The sequence below is a fragment of the Phoca vitulina genome, unplaced genomic scaffold, assembly GCF_004348235.1.
Source record: "Phoca vitulina isolate PV1807 unplaced genomic scaffold, GSC_HSeal_1.0 scaffold66, whole genome shotgun sequence".
Classification (NCBI taxonomy): domain Eukaryota; kingdom Metazoa; phylum Chordata; class Mammalia; order Carnivora; family Phocidae; genus Phoca; species Phoca vitulina.
Genome location: NW_022589769.1, coordinates 6,783,925 through 6,798,720, shown reverse-complemented (window position 1 = coordinate 6,798,720; position 14,796 = coordinate 6,783,925).

Below are 14,796 nucleotides of genomic sequence, written 5' to 3'. Positions count from 1 at the left end.
GTTTAGGACATGGTACAGAGGGTAGCATTTTGTGAGCAGGGGGGAAATCACAGAAGGGCCCTAAGCGGGGGAATGGTAACAGATGTACAGTTTTAGAGTGCCCTATTAGGTAGTGGGAGACACAGACTGAAGACAGCATCTGTCATCAGGGTACCAGTTAGTTAAGATTTATGCAATATTTCAGCGTTAAGAGCATGAACTGAGGCAGCAATAGCGGGGTATAGAATTAGTGCCTGGCAAAAAAAGTGTTGAGAAAGTAGATTGGAGGGGCGCCTGGAAGGCTCAGTCGTTGAGCATCTGCCTTCAGCTCAGGTCATGATCCCAGCATCCTGGGATCGAGCCCCGCATTGGGCTCCCTGCTCAGCGGGAAGCCTGCTTCTCCCTCTCCCACTCCCCCTGCTTGTGTTCCCTCTCTCGCTGTGTCTCTGTAAAATTAAAAAAAAAAAAAAAGAAAGTAGATTTGATAAGGAAAGTCTGAGGGAGCTTTCACTGATGAGTCATAGCCAAAAGCTTAGAAAACACTGTCCTGAGGTCCTCTCCAGCTCAGTAGCTTTTATAGTCTGAAGTTTTATACAGTATGTCTTTATGTGTTTGTTTGTGTTATTGAAGTACAATTAACATACAATGTTCTATTAGTTTCGGGTATACAACATATTGATTCAACAATTCTTTTTTTTTTTTTTTTAAAGATTTTATTTATTTATTTGACAGAGAGAGAGAGACAGTGAGAGAGTGAACACAAGCAGGGGGAGTGGGAGAGGGAGAAGCAGGCTTCCTGCCGAGCAGGGAGCCCGATGCGGGGCTCGATCCCAGGACCCTGGGATCATGACCTGAGCCGAAGGCAGACACCCAGCGACTGAGCCACCCAGGTGCCCCTGATTCAACAATTCTATACATTACTCAGGGCTCACCCCGATAAGTGTAGTCACCGACTGTCACCATATAATGTACTACAATATTGACCATATTCCCTATGTTGTATTTTTCACCTCTGTGACTTATTTGTTTTGTAACTGGAAGTTTCTATCTCTTAATCACCTCTGTTCCACAACCGCAAATGCCCCCCCACCTCCCCTCTGGCCACCACCAGTTTGCTCTCTGCATTTAAGAGTCTGTTTGGTTTCTTTCTTTGTTTTGTTTTGTTAGATTCCACACACACACACAGTATGTCCTTTAAATCACAGGCTTGAAACCTCTGTGAAATCGGAGACCAGCAACCTATCTTGCTCACCATTGTATTCCTGCCGAAGGATCCTGAAACAGATTTTGAAATAGTTATTACAGACCAAAAATTAAACAGCATGTCCTTTGACTAATAGAATTAAAGTTTGTCATCAGATGTGAGAAGAAAATTCAGGTTACTTTTTCTGATACAAGCAAATCTTTTTAAGGTTTAAAAAAGAGCACGCCTAGGTGGCTCAGTCGGTGAAGCATCTGCCTTCGGCTCAGGTCATGATCCTGGGGTCCTGGGATCGAGTCCTGCATCGGGCTCCCTCCTCAGTGGGAGTCTGCTTCTCCCTCTGCCTCTCCCCACTGCTCGTGATCTCTCTCTTTCTCAAATAAATAAATAAATAAATAAAATCTTTAAAAAAGAAAAAAAGGTTTAAAAGAAGACCAGGGTCATCTGGGTGGCTCAGTCAGTTAAGCGTATGACTCTTGATTTTGGCTCAGGTCATGATCTCAGGGTTATGAGATCGAGCCCTGCCTGGCGGGGCAGGGGGGTGGTGTCCATGCTCAGTGGGGAGCCTGCTTGAGATATACTCTCACCCTCTCCCTCTGCTCCTCCCCCGGCTCACACTCGTGCTCTCTCTCTAATAAATAAATAAATCTTAAAAAAAAAATAAAAGAAGATGACATCAGAAGTTTTTTGAAGAACTCTAAAAGCTTAATGGCATTTGAGAAGATTTTCAAATTCTTCAAGTTGAACAAGGCTTAGAATAAATTATACCTGCATTTTTCAGTGTTTTTCAGTCATAAGATATTTTTGAGTAAGCACTCAAAAAAAGTTATTATTTTTATGAAAGAAATGCTTATTTTACTTACCTGATGGTGAAAAGTAGTTCTTACACAAGAACATAGAACAAAGTTTTTCAAGCCAAACAGCACAACCACCAGTGGATTCTTTTTTTTTTTAACTTCTTTTAATTATTTAAAAAAATTTTTTAAATTAACATATAATGTATTATTTGTTTCAGGGGTATAGGTCTGTGATTCATCAGTCTTACACAATTCACAGCGCTCACCATAGCACATACCCTCCCCAGTGTCCATCACCCAGCCACCCCATCCCTCCAGACTGTCTTTTTGTCCGCTCTTAGGATTCTGAGATTGTGTGTGCTGAGGCCTAAGGTCTTCGCCTCTTCCTCCCCAGGGTAGTCTCCCCCTCTCACAGCCTGGCCCAGGGGAGAAGAAAGCCTCAGGGCCGGTGTCTTTAGGAGCAAATTGACATCCTTCAGTTCCTCTCCATCAGTGGTCCTCAACTGGGGTGGTTTTGCTTTGGCAATGTGTGGAGTCCCTTTGGGTGTCCCACCCTGGGAAGGGAAGGCAGGGAGGGGGATACCACAGGCATCTGCTGGGGGACAGAGCCCAGAGGTGCTGCTAAATGTCATGCGGTGCAGAAGTCAGCCCTCCCACAGCAAAGAATCATCCCGGACTGTGATAGTCTGCTTGGGCTACTCTAAGGAAATAGAGACTGGGTGGCTTACATGACACAAATTGGATTCTCAACTTTAGGAGGCTGGAAGCCTCCTATTGAGGTGCTGGAGGGTTCCATGTCTGGTGAACACTCTCTTCCTAGCTTGCAAATGGCCACCTTCTTACTGCATCCTCACATGGCCACTTCTCTGTGCATAGAGAGGAAGAAATCTCTGGTGTCTCTTCCCTTTCTTATAAGAACATCAGCCCTATCCAATTAAGGATATGTCACCCTTAGGACCTTCCTTACCTCCTGATATGCCCTAGTTCCAAATAAAGTCACCTTGGGAGTTAGGGCTTGAACATAAGAATTGTGGCAGGACAAAATTCAGTCCATAACCAGGAATGAACATCAGTAGTGGCAAGGTTGAAAAATCTGGTGTTCCATGTTCCTCCTAGGTTCCATGCTGGGTCATATATGGGAACAAAGGTGGCTTGTGCAGAGAGCCGGAACCTCCATGAGTAAGAGTAGGTTGTGACTCCTTCTCAAATACCATACAAATGTAGAGGGAGAATAAGAAGGGTAAATCGACCAAGATGTCCATCAACAGATGAATGGCTAAAGAAGATGTGGTATATATCTACAATGGAATATTATGCAGCCATCAAAAGGAATGAGATCTTGCCATTTGCAACGACGTGGATGGAACTGGAGGGTATTATGCTGAGCGAAATAAGTCAAACAGAGAAAGACATGTATCATATGACCTCACTGATATGAGGAATTCTTAATCTCAGGAAACAAACTGAGGGTTGCTGGAGTGGGGGGTGAGGTGGGAGGGATGGGGTGACTGGGTGATGGACACTGGGGAGGGTATGTGCTCTGGTAAGCGCTGTGAATTGTGCAAGACTGTTGAATCTCAGATCTGTACCTCTGAAACAAATAATGCAATATATGTTAAGAAAGGAAAAAAGAAGAAGAAGATAGCAGGAGGGGAAGAATGAAGGGGGGGAAATCGGAGGGGGAGAAGAACCATGAGAGACGATGGACTCTGAAAAACAAACTGAGGGTTCTAGAGGGGAGGGGGTGGGAGGATGGGTTAGCCTGGTGATGGGTATTGGGGAGGGCACGTTCTGCATGGAGCACTGGGTGTTATGCACAAACAATGAATCATGGAACACTATATCTAAAACTAATGATGTAATGTATGGGGATTAACATAACAATAAAAAAAATAAAAAAAAAAAAAAGAAGGTTAAATCGAGATGTGGGTGGTGAGAGAGGTCAAACTCATGCACTTCATTCATCACCTATCCTAGTCCTTTGGGGTCATTTGCGAACAGTCAAAATTGCAATGCCAAGCGTTCTAAGCCCAGGGTGTATTGGGTATAAACTAAGGTAGAAAGGAAGTATCTGTTAGAAAAAAAATTCCAGGGGTGCCTGGGTGGCTCAGTCAGTTAGGCATCCGCCTTCGGCTCAGGTCATGATCTTGAGGTCCTGGGGTCAAGCCACACATCAGGCTCCGGGCTCAGTGGGGAGTCTATTTCTCCCTCTCCTTCTGCCCCTTCTCCTGTTCCTGCTTCCCTTCTCTAAATAAATAAAAATGTTTATTTTATTTTATTTTTTATTTTTTTTAAAGATTTATTTATTTGACAGAGAGAGACACAGCGAGAGAGGGAACACAAGCAGGGGGAGTGGGAGAGGGAGAAGCAGGCTTCCCGCGGAGCAGGGAGCCCGATGCGGGACTCGATCCCAGGACCCTGGGATCATGACCTGAGCCGAAGGCAGATGCTTAGCTGACTGAGCCACCCAGGCGCCCCTAAAATTTTTTTTTTTTAAAGGGATAATTCTATTCTGCATATTGGCTTTCCTATGATCTGAAGATTTCATACTACAGCAAAGAGGATAATATCTTTAAAGTCATCTGAAAAAAGGTGGAAGATCTTCACACAAACTATATAACTCTCATGAAAGGCATAAAAGACCTGCACAAATGGAAAGACCACCAAGTTGCCAGATAGACACCTCAGTATTGTAAAAATGAGTTTTCTTTTAAAAACCTATCCATGTAAAACTCCCATCAAAATTCCATTGGGAATATATGTTAGTTGTTTATTACTGTGTGAGGGAACTTAAATTTGAGTCTCAATACCACCTGCAACTCTCCCACACTTTCACCAAAACTCAAAGTGCTCTTTGAGCAGGAAGGGACCAGAACTGATCTTACTGCTTAAAATAGGGACTTTACTGGTCCTTTCCTGCCCTTAAAAAAAAGGGGGGGGGGGGCTAGGAAAATCTGTAACCAAACATTTCTGGGAACTATAACTTCTGAAAGCTACTTAATAGGGAGGTATGAAGAAGCAGACACAGACTGCGAGACAGGACTTGGGGAAGCCACTTGCTGATTAGGTCTGTCCGATCCCCAGTATCACAACGGGATAGAAGCTCTAAATCAGCGTCTGTAAGGTCTAATCCGTACAGAAGATGCTAGACAGAAAGAGGCAAGTAAAAGAGAAAAATTGAATCCAACCCAAACTTGCAGTAAAAAATTGCAGAGAGAGAGGGAAAGAAACTGACCCTTTGAAAGGACTAGTGCCAGAAAAATCTGCCATTTAGGTCAGGAACAGGACTAGAATGGCCACTATCACAGTTTTTTTTTTTTTTTTTTTTAAGATTTTATTTGTCAGAGAGAGAAAGAGAGCACAAACAGGAGGAGGGGCAGGCAGAGGGAGAAATAGGCTCCCTGCTGAACAAGGAGCCCGATGCGGGACTTGATCCCAGAACCCTGATATCATGACCTGAGCCAAAGGCAGATGCTTAACCAACTGAGCCACCCAGGCATTCCTCACTCTCAGTTTTTATTCAACTTTGTACTGGTGGTTCTAGTAGTAACACAGTAAGGCAGAAAAAAATATTAAAGGTCAAAGGTAGAAGGATTGGAAAGGAAGCGGCAAAATTACTTTTACTTACAGGTACAATGTTACCCAAAATCAGAAAGTATTAACTGTTAACACTGAAGAGAAAGTACTTTTAAAAATCTAGACTATATCTATTCCTCAGTAATATCTAATTTGAAAATGCAGCAGAAATAACACATTATTGAGAACAGCAGTGAAAGCTGTCAGACCCTAAGATATATCTAATAAACATGTGCAAGATCTCTATGGAAAAAAAATTTGTAAGCTTAAATGAATAATTGAAATAGGGGCACCTGGGTGACTCAAGTCTGTTAAGTGGCCAACTCTTGATTTCGGCTCAGGTCCTGATCTCAGGGTCATGGGATCGAGCCCCGCATTGGGCTCCACACTCAGCAGAGAGTCTGCTTGGGATTCTCCCTCTCCCTCTCCTTCTGCCTCCCCCTCTGTGTGCACGCTCTCTCTCTCTCATAAATAAATAAATCTTTAAAAAATAATAATTGAAATAAATGGAGAGATAGAATATGCCCATGGATGGGAAAATGCAATAACATCAAGATGACCCTTCTTCAAAAGCCACCACAGTCCCATCAAATCCTAACATTCCCCTGGAACTGGGCACATTGATAAAATTCGTACTGAAATGTAAAGGAATGGAGATTGGTTTTACAGTATACAGCAATGCCACGCAAGTGACGTTATTTTAAGTTTTCTAGTAGCCACATTTTAAACAGTATAAATATATGTAAGTGATGAATCACTGAATTCTACTCCTGAAACTAATATTGCACTGTATGTTAACTAGAATTTAAGTTAAAAAAAAAAGTATAAATAGATGGAATTAACTTTTATAAATGTATTTGACCCAATGTACGGAAAATAATTTCAACACGCAATCAATATGAAAATGTATGGAGATACGTTATCTTTTTTCTTCATACCAAGTCTTCAACATCCCATGTGTATTTTTTGCTTAGGAAACACGTCGAGGGGCGCCTGGGTGGCGCAGTCGGTTAAACGTCTGCCTTCGGCTCAGGTCATGATCCCAGGGTCCTGGGATCGAGCCCCACATTGGGCTCTCTGCTCAGCGGGTAGCCTGCTTCTCTCTTTCCCACTCCCCCTGCTTGTTTCTGCTCTTGCTAACTCTCTCTGTCAAATAAATAAATAAAATCTTAAAAAAAAAAAAAAAAAAAAAAAAGGAAACACGTCGAGAGGGACTAGCCATATTTCAAGTGCTCAAAAGCCACATTGTGGCTAGTGGTTACCATATTGAGTCCGGAAGGAGGCTTGCATATGTGGAAATTTGGTGCATGATAAAGGTAGCATTTCAAATCAGTGACAAAACAACTAAGAAAGGCTCTGGGACAACTGGAGGCTTGTAGCAGCACTGTGAATACCTTGTCTGTATTCCTTTAACGGCTTCAGAGGTCCAATTCCCAACTGCAAACACAGGCCTTTCTCTGGCTAAGGGCTTTCCCGGGTCTCCAGAGACCACTTTGTCATCCGCACAGGGAATCAGTGTTCACGGGAAGGGCCTTCAGCTAACGACTGACCAGTTGGCAAACCAGGACCCCAGTTCCCTCATCCCAACGTTGGCATAAGTCGTGCATTGATTCTCAGCAGGGTGAAGATGCAGTTGCCCAGAGAGACTGAGAACATGCCCTTTCTGAACTGTTTTCCCCTTCCTCGTCTCATTTCCCAATCCCCTGATGCGGGTGTTTCCTGTTACCTCCCAAATAAACGACTTGCACTTGAATCCTTGGGTTGGTTTCCGTGGAAGCCCAAAAGTAAGAAAATATCCATTTGGGAAGACAAAAACTTTGTGCCTTTTCTCAGATTATGCAGAAGATAAATTCCAAATGGATTAAAGACCTAAAGCCTAGGGGCGCCTGGGTGGCTCGGTGGGTTAACGTCTGCCTTTGGCTCAGGTCATGATCTCAAGGTCCTGGGATCAAGCCCGCGCATCAGGCTCCCTGCTCAACGGAGAGTCTGCTTCTCCCTCTCCCTCTGCCTCTCCCTCGCTGCTCTTGAGCTCTTGCTCTCTCTCACTCTCAAATAAATAAATAAATAAAATCTTAAAAAAAGAGACTTAAACCTAGAAATCACAATTCCAATATTGAAAAGACATTGTAGAGGACCATGCATTTATAATTAAGGAGTAGGGAACAATGACTCCCCAAATGATACATGAAAGCCAGAAAACATTAAAGATGAAAATGAAAAAAAGAAGGTAAAAGGTAACAGGCAGACCAGGAGTAATAAATATTTACATAGAGTTGATCCCATAGAGACATAATGAAAACATGAAGCTAAAAGGTATACTGGAAGACAGGGAGACAGAGAGGTGTGTGTAAATGTTATAGGAACCATAAAAATGAATAATACAAACAAAAACAAAAACAAAAAAACAAGAAAACCTCTTACCAAGCAATCTGGACTTGGCAGTCAACATTTTCTTTGCCAAATAAAGACCACAGGCAGAAAGAAGACAAGCAGAGATGGAAAGAGTGCTGGTTGCATTGCATCCCAAGCCCAGACTGAGCCTGAGCCCCTGCCTGCCCCAGCGCTTCCGTCAATCCTGTGTGCTTCCCCACTTCGTAATCAACCAACACATTCCTGCTTTTCCCTAATGCCACTTTGTTTTGGGTTTTTGTCCTTTGCAACCAAGAGAGTGCTTGGAACTTAGAATCTGTCCTTTAAAAACATTCGGTTAAGCTCTAACTCTTGATTTTGGCTCAGGTCCTGTTCTCAGGGTTGTGAGATGGAGCCCCGAGACAGCTCTGAGCTGGGGGTGGAGCCTGCTTAACATTCTCCCTCTCCCCCTCCCCCCAGTGTTCGTGCTCTGGGTTTCTCACGATCTCAGGGTCGTGAGATTGAGCCCCAAATCAGGGTCCACGCTCAACATGGAGTCGGCTCGAGATTCTCTCTCCCTCTGCCCCTCCCCCTGCTTGTGTGTGCTCTCTCTCCCTCTCTCTCTCTCAAATAAATAAATAAATCTTTTAAAAAGTATTCAGTGTTCCCCCAAGAACATCTTTTTCAGGAGGTCCAAACTATTTAGATAGCAGTGAAGTTATAGCAGAACCTGATTGCTTGATGGCTCCTGGTTTGCCACTCACTCTTCCATTACCTAAAATCTCAGGTGTATACCTGAAACTAAACTAAGACCACACTGTATGTTAACTAACTGGAATTTAAGTAAAAACTAAAAAAACAGAAGAAAAAAAAAGAAATTACAACAATAACCAAAATCTCTGAGGAACAATAGCATGTGATTAAGCCTCACAAAATGGGACCAGGGCCCCCCCATAGAGTGAATGGACACCAGCCTGAGCAGTAAAAAGTTAATACTTACTATATTCTATTTGAAAGCACCACTTTAGAAAGGAGTCTTAAAAAAAAAGATGTTTTTTTTTTAAAGTACTAAATTTTTTAAAAGATATTTATTTATTTGAGAGAGAGAGCATACACACAAGTGGGGGATGGACAGAGGGAGAGGGAGAGAGAAAATCTTGAGCAAACTCCCCACTGAGCACACAGCCCAATATGGGGCTCCATCTCCAACCTGAGTCCATGATGTGAGCTGAAACCAAGAGTTGGACACTTAACTGACTGAGCCCAGGTGCCCCTAAAGTTCTAAATTTCTAAAGGAAAGGAGGAAAAAATTCAATAGAGGGGCACCTGGGTGGCTCAGTCTGTTAAGCGTCTGCCTTCGGCTCAGATGGTGATCCAGGGTCCTGGGATGGAGCCCTGCGTTGGGCTCCCTGCAAGGCGGGGAGTCTCCTTCTCCTCCTCCCTCTGCCCCTCCCCAGAGCTCACTCTCTCTTGCTCTATCTCAAATAAATAAATAAATAAATAAATAAATAAATAAATAAAAAGCTTTAAAAAAGAAAGTTCAATAGAGAAACTGCTTATGACGTAGAAATGAACAGATACCAGTAACAAGAAAAAAAATGTATTTTTAAGGTACATGTAACATGTAGGGGTCTTTGGCTACCATTTCCTTAACGATCATTGTGAGGAGGCTGGAATTTGTTTATTTTCAGATAGCTAGTACTTTACTCAAATGATACTAATGATCAGAGGAAAAATTTATTAAATCTCCTGACTATCTACAGCCCGTTCAGAAGTCCTGGAAACAGGCAGAGTGACATTCCTCTAGGAACTCAGCTGCCTCGACATTAATACTTTGCTAAGGGCGAGAGGCAGTCTTAGCCCGACCCCCAGGATCCTGTAAGTCTACTTTAACATACAAAAATTCCTTTGGAGACTTCCTTTATCTCTACCCTCAAGATCTATGTTTGCAATCATCCCCAAGCCTATGACCCACTGATATGAAGGGTCTCATGACTCAGGTTTTATTAGACGGTAATAAATGACCTTTTCCCAACAATAGCTAGCCCCCCTCAAGGTCCTGGAAACCTTGCTTCCAAAATTCCTTACAGACTTACACTCTCCCTAACCCCCTGTGGGCCACTCCTCATGACCTCGGTGCAGCTCTTTCAGCCCACGGGTCCTGTCCCCCTGCTTTAATAAAACCACCTTTTTGCACCAAAGATGTCTCCAGAATTCTTTCTTGGCCGTCAGCTTCAAACCCTAACGTCTTTCCTACATCACTAACAGGGAGGACGATTTAGACTTGCACTCTGGAGCCAATTTCAAGATTCTCAGACTGACGATCAAGAATAAAGATGGTAGCCAAAAGGAAAAAACAGCCCAAATGTCCATCAGCTGATGATGGATAAACAAAATGGATATATGTAGAGCCGCTTTTAGGCAACCAATGTGAACAATGGAAACCCGTGTGGGATAGAAGGGCCCACGGTGACACCCTTCGCTGAATACAAACAGGCCCAGTAGGTGACCCACCTCAAAATATCCATGCACTCTAGCTGGCCCACAAAATATCCATGCACCCTAGCTGGTCTACAAAATATCCATGCACGCTAGCTGACCCATGGGTTACTTTCACCTGGACACAGGTACCAAAAAAGGAAAATTCCATACATTCCCATCCATCCTCGCCTTCCCCCTTAAACCACAGCCCCCACCACTGCCTTGTGGCCGAGAGTCTCTCCTCTGCTGTCCTGCTTGCAGCTCCCTTGCAGTGTGTTCAACAGACTTCTATCTCCTTCGTTCTGCCTTGGGTGAATTCTTCCCCCGCCCGTGCAGCTGGCCTCCACGCAGTCAGGCCACCCCACAGGATATCCATACATTGGAAATGATGACCTTAAGAAAGAATGAAATTCTGGCACGTACTACAACATGGATGAACCTAGAACAACATGGGTGCTAACTAAAAGAAGACAGACCCTTAAATCTTGCAGGTTGTGGAGGGTGGAAGGTCTTATCTTCTGTAACTTCTTCCCGCTGAACAGGGGCGTGGAGATGTCCCTACCTCTGGGTCAACATTGGTCAGTTGGGGCATTTATATATTGGAGTTACGAAAGGCAGAGGCAGCTGAATCCAAGGTAGACAACATATGTGAATCTCCTTGAGTAGAAAGGAGCATCTGATGCCTTGAAGTTATGGCGGTGAAGGAGCCTTGGCGCCAGGTGGTCAAAATTGTTCACAGGGGAAATAAGGAGGAGAACAAAGGCAAAAGAAATGTAGATAAATTTCCTTACAACTTGCAGCCCAACTTGCAGCTTTAGCACCACCTTTGGAAAAATGAAAAAGAGGCTGTCAGAACTCAGACTAGTGCATTGTAGCATCCAGCAAAGGCATACAAGCTTAAGAATTCTGCCGTAAGCAGAAGGAGCAAGAAGCATGGTGCAGGTGTATCCATAAATACCTGAGATAGGCAGAGCATGACATTCCTCAAGGACCTCATAGCCGCCTTAATGTTAATGCTCTGCTAGAGGCAAAAAGTAACCTTAGCTTGACAATAGCCAGACCTCCAGGATCCTGTAAGTCTTGTCTAACCTATGAAAAATCTTTTGGAAACTTCCTTTATCTCTACCTCCCAAATTAAAAGAATATAATCATCACTCGGCACAATCCCAGGGCAGCTCTTTCTGCCTGTGGGTCCTGTCCTTGTGCTTTAATGAAAACAGTTTTTGCATGGGAAAAAATAAAAAAATAAAGATAAATGAAAAATAAAAGACACAATGGGGCAAATATTGTGTAATTCCTCTTTTTTGAAGGACCTAGACCAGTCAGATTCATAGACATAGAAGGGACAATAGTGGTTACGAGGTGCTGGGGGAAATGACTGATGGGGAGCTAGCATTTGATAAATACACATTTTCTCTTTGGGAAGATAGAAAAGTTCCGGAGATGATGGTGGTGATGGTTGCACAACAGTGTGAATATACTTAATGCTACTGAATTGTACACTTAAAAATGGCTAAAATGGGGGAGGCAATGTCAGCAACCCTGTGGCACAGATGTCCCTAGGCCCAACAACAAAAATTTGGCCTCCATCCATGGACAAAGTGGCACTGAAAGACTTGTGGGATCCAGCATCATAAGCCAAGGGACCAAGGAGGAGTCTTGCCCACCTGTACATCAAGTAATAGGCAAACAGACCCAGGTCGTGCCTCCATCCCTGCCCCCAATCCTGTGGTCTGCTCCCTGTGTGTACTCCTGACAGCTGCAGCAAGAACAGGCTTTGGTAGACAGTTACCGAACACACACAGAAAGTTGGCCTGAATCTGTGGGCCAGGGAGAGACCACAAAATAAAAAGCTATAAAGCTTTAGCACCACCTTTGGAAAAATGAAAAAGAGGCTGTCAGAACTCAGACTAGTGCATTGTAGCATCCAGCAAAGGCATACAAGCTTAAGAATTCTGCCATAAGCAGAAGGAGCAAGAAGCATGGTGCAGGTGTATCCATATAAGGTTTAAGATAGCCTCAGAATCTCTAGGAGGGCTGACCGATGGTACCTCGCTCCAAAAGCCTTCTGTAAAAACTGGAGAAGGTGATTGTTACTTCAGATTCAAAGACAGCAGGGTGCCTGGGTGGCTCAGAGAGTTAAGTGTCTGTCTTCAGCTCAGGTCATGATCCCAGAGTCCTGGGATTGAGCCCCGAGTCAGGCTCTCTGCTCAGTGGGGAGCCTGCTTTCCCCTCTCCCCCTGCCTGCTGTTCACCCTGCTTGTGCTCTCTCTCTCTCTCTGTGTCAAATAAAGAAATGAAATATTTTTTTAAAAATGCAAAGATAGTGATACAAAACTTCAAGGAACCTGGAAAATCAAGGTACCATGACACCACCAAAGGATCACAGTAATCTTCCAGTAACCAAACCCAAAGACATGGAGATCTTCGAGTTACCTAATGATGAATTCAAATAGCTGTTTTAAGGAAACCCAATGAGCTTCAAGAAAACACAAAAAAAATTTCAACAAAATCTGGAAAACAATATATGAACAAAATGAGAAGTTTAAACAAAAAGAAATCATGAAAAAAAAAAAACAGAAATTGTGAAGCTGAAGAATACAGTGAATGAAATGAAAAATACAATGGAGAACACCAAGAGCAGATGGACCAAGCAGAGGAATCTGTGAGATAGAAAACAGGGGCTTAGAAATTATCCAGTTGGAAGAGAACAAAGAAAAAGAGGGAAAAGGAGTGAAGGAATTGTTTGTAGTCCATGAGATACCATCAAAATAAGCATTTTGTGTTGAGGAGCCTTTAAAAAAAGAAAGAAAAAGAAAAGAAATAACCACTTTGTGAATTATGTGAGTCCCAGAAGAAGAGAGGGAGAAGGGGACAGAAAGTTTATTTGAAGCAAAAATGTCTGAGAACTTCCTAAATCTGTTGGGGAGATTTGGATTTCCACGTTCATGAAGCTCGTAGGTCACCAAACAAAATCAGCTTAAAGAGATCTCCTTCAAGGGGCACCTGGGTGGCTCAATTGGTTAAGTGTCCAACTCTTCATTTCAGCTCAGGTCATGGTTTCAGGGTCATGAGATGGAGCTCCGCATTGGGCTGAGCATGGATGGAGTCTGCTTGAGATTCTCTCATTCTCCCTCTGCCCCTCCCCCCTGCTCATGCTCTCTCTCTCTCTCAAATAAATAAATAAATAAAATCTTTAAAAAAATATCCTCTTCAAGACACACTATAATAAAACTATCAAATATCAAAGACAATCTTAAAAGCAGCAAGTGAAAAATAAAAGCCTGTAACTTACAAGGGAACTCCCACAGATAGAGTATTGGTAATTTCTCAGCAGAAACCTTACAAGCCAGGAGAGAATGGAATGATAGAGTGCTGAAAGAAAATGCCAACCCAAAATACTTTACCTGCAAAGCCATTTTTTAGAAATGAAGGAGAGAGAAAGACTTTCCTAGAGGGGCTCTTGGCTGGCTCAATTGGTAGAGCATGTGACTCTTTTTTTTTTTTAAGACTTTATTTATTTATTTGTCAGAGAGAGAGAGCATAAGCAGAGGGGCGGCAGTCAGAGGGAGAAGCAGGCTCCTCAATGAGCAGGGAGCCCGATGTGGGACTAGATCCCAGGACCCTGGGATCATGACCTGAGCTGAAAGCAGACGTTTAACCTACTGAGCCACCCAGGCATCCCAAGCACGTGTCTCTTGATCTAGGGGTTGTGAGTTCAAGTCTCACATTGGGTGTAGAGATTACTTAAATAAATAAACTTCAAAAAAAAGACACACTGGAATGAGTTCTCCACATTGAAATGAAAAGACACTAATTAGTAACATGAAAAAATATACAACACATGGGAAAGGTAGGTATTTAGTCAATTCAAAAGACTTGAGTACTGTAATATGGTGGAGTGTAATTCACTAAGTCTAGTGTAAAGATTAAAGGACACGAGTATTAAAAAGAACTGTAGCTACAATAATTTGTTAATAAATACACAAAATAAAAACAGGTAAATTAGGACATCAAAAACATAAAACGGGAGAAGTAAAAGGGTAGAGTTTTTGTATGCAATCAAAGTTAAATTGTTAGGGTACAATAGATGTTTATGTCTATGTGATGTTATATGTAAGCCTCACAGTAACCACGAGGCAGAAACCTACAGTAGATTCACAAAAGATAAAGAGAAGGGAATTAAAACATACCACTATGGAAAATCATCAATTCCCAAAGGAATGCAGAAAGAGAGGAAAAAAGAATCAGGGAAACTACAAAACACCCAGAAAACTATTAACAAAATGGCAACAGTAAGTCTATACCTATCAAAATTATTTTTTAAAAGATTTATTTATCTGAGAGAGACAGAGAGAGAAAGCACACTTGCATGCATGTGGGGGGAGGAGCAGAGGGACAGAAACTTCAAGC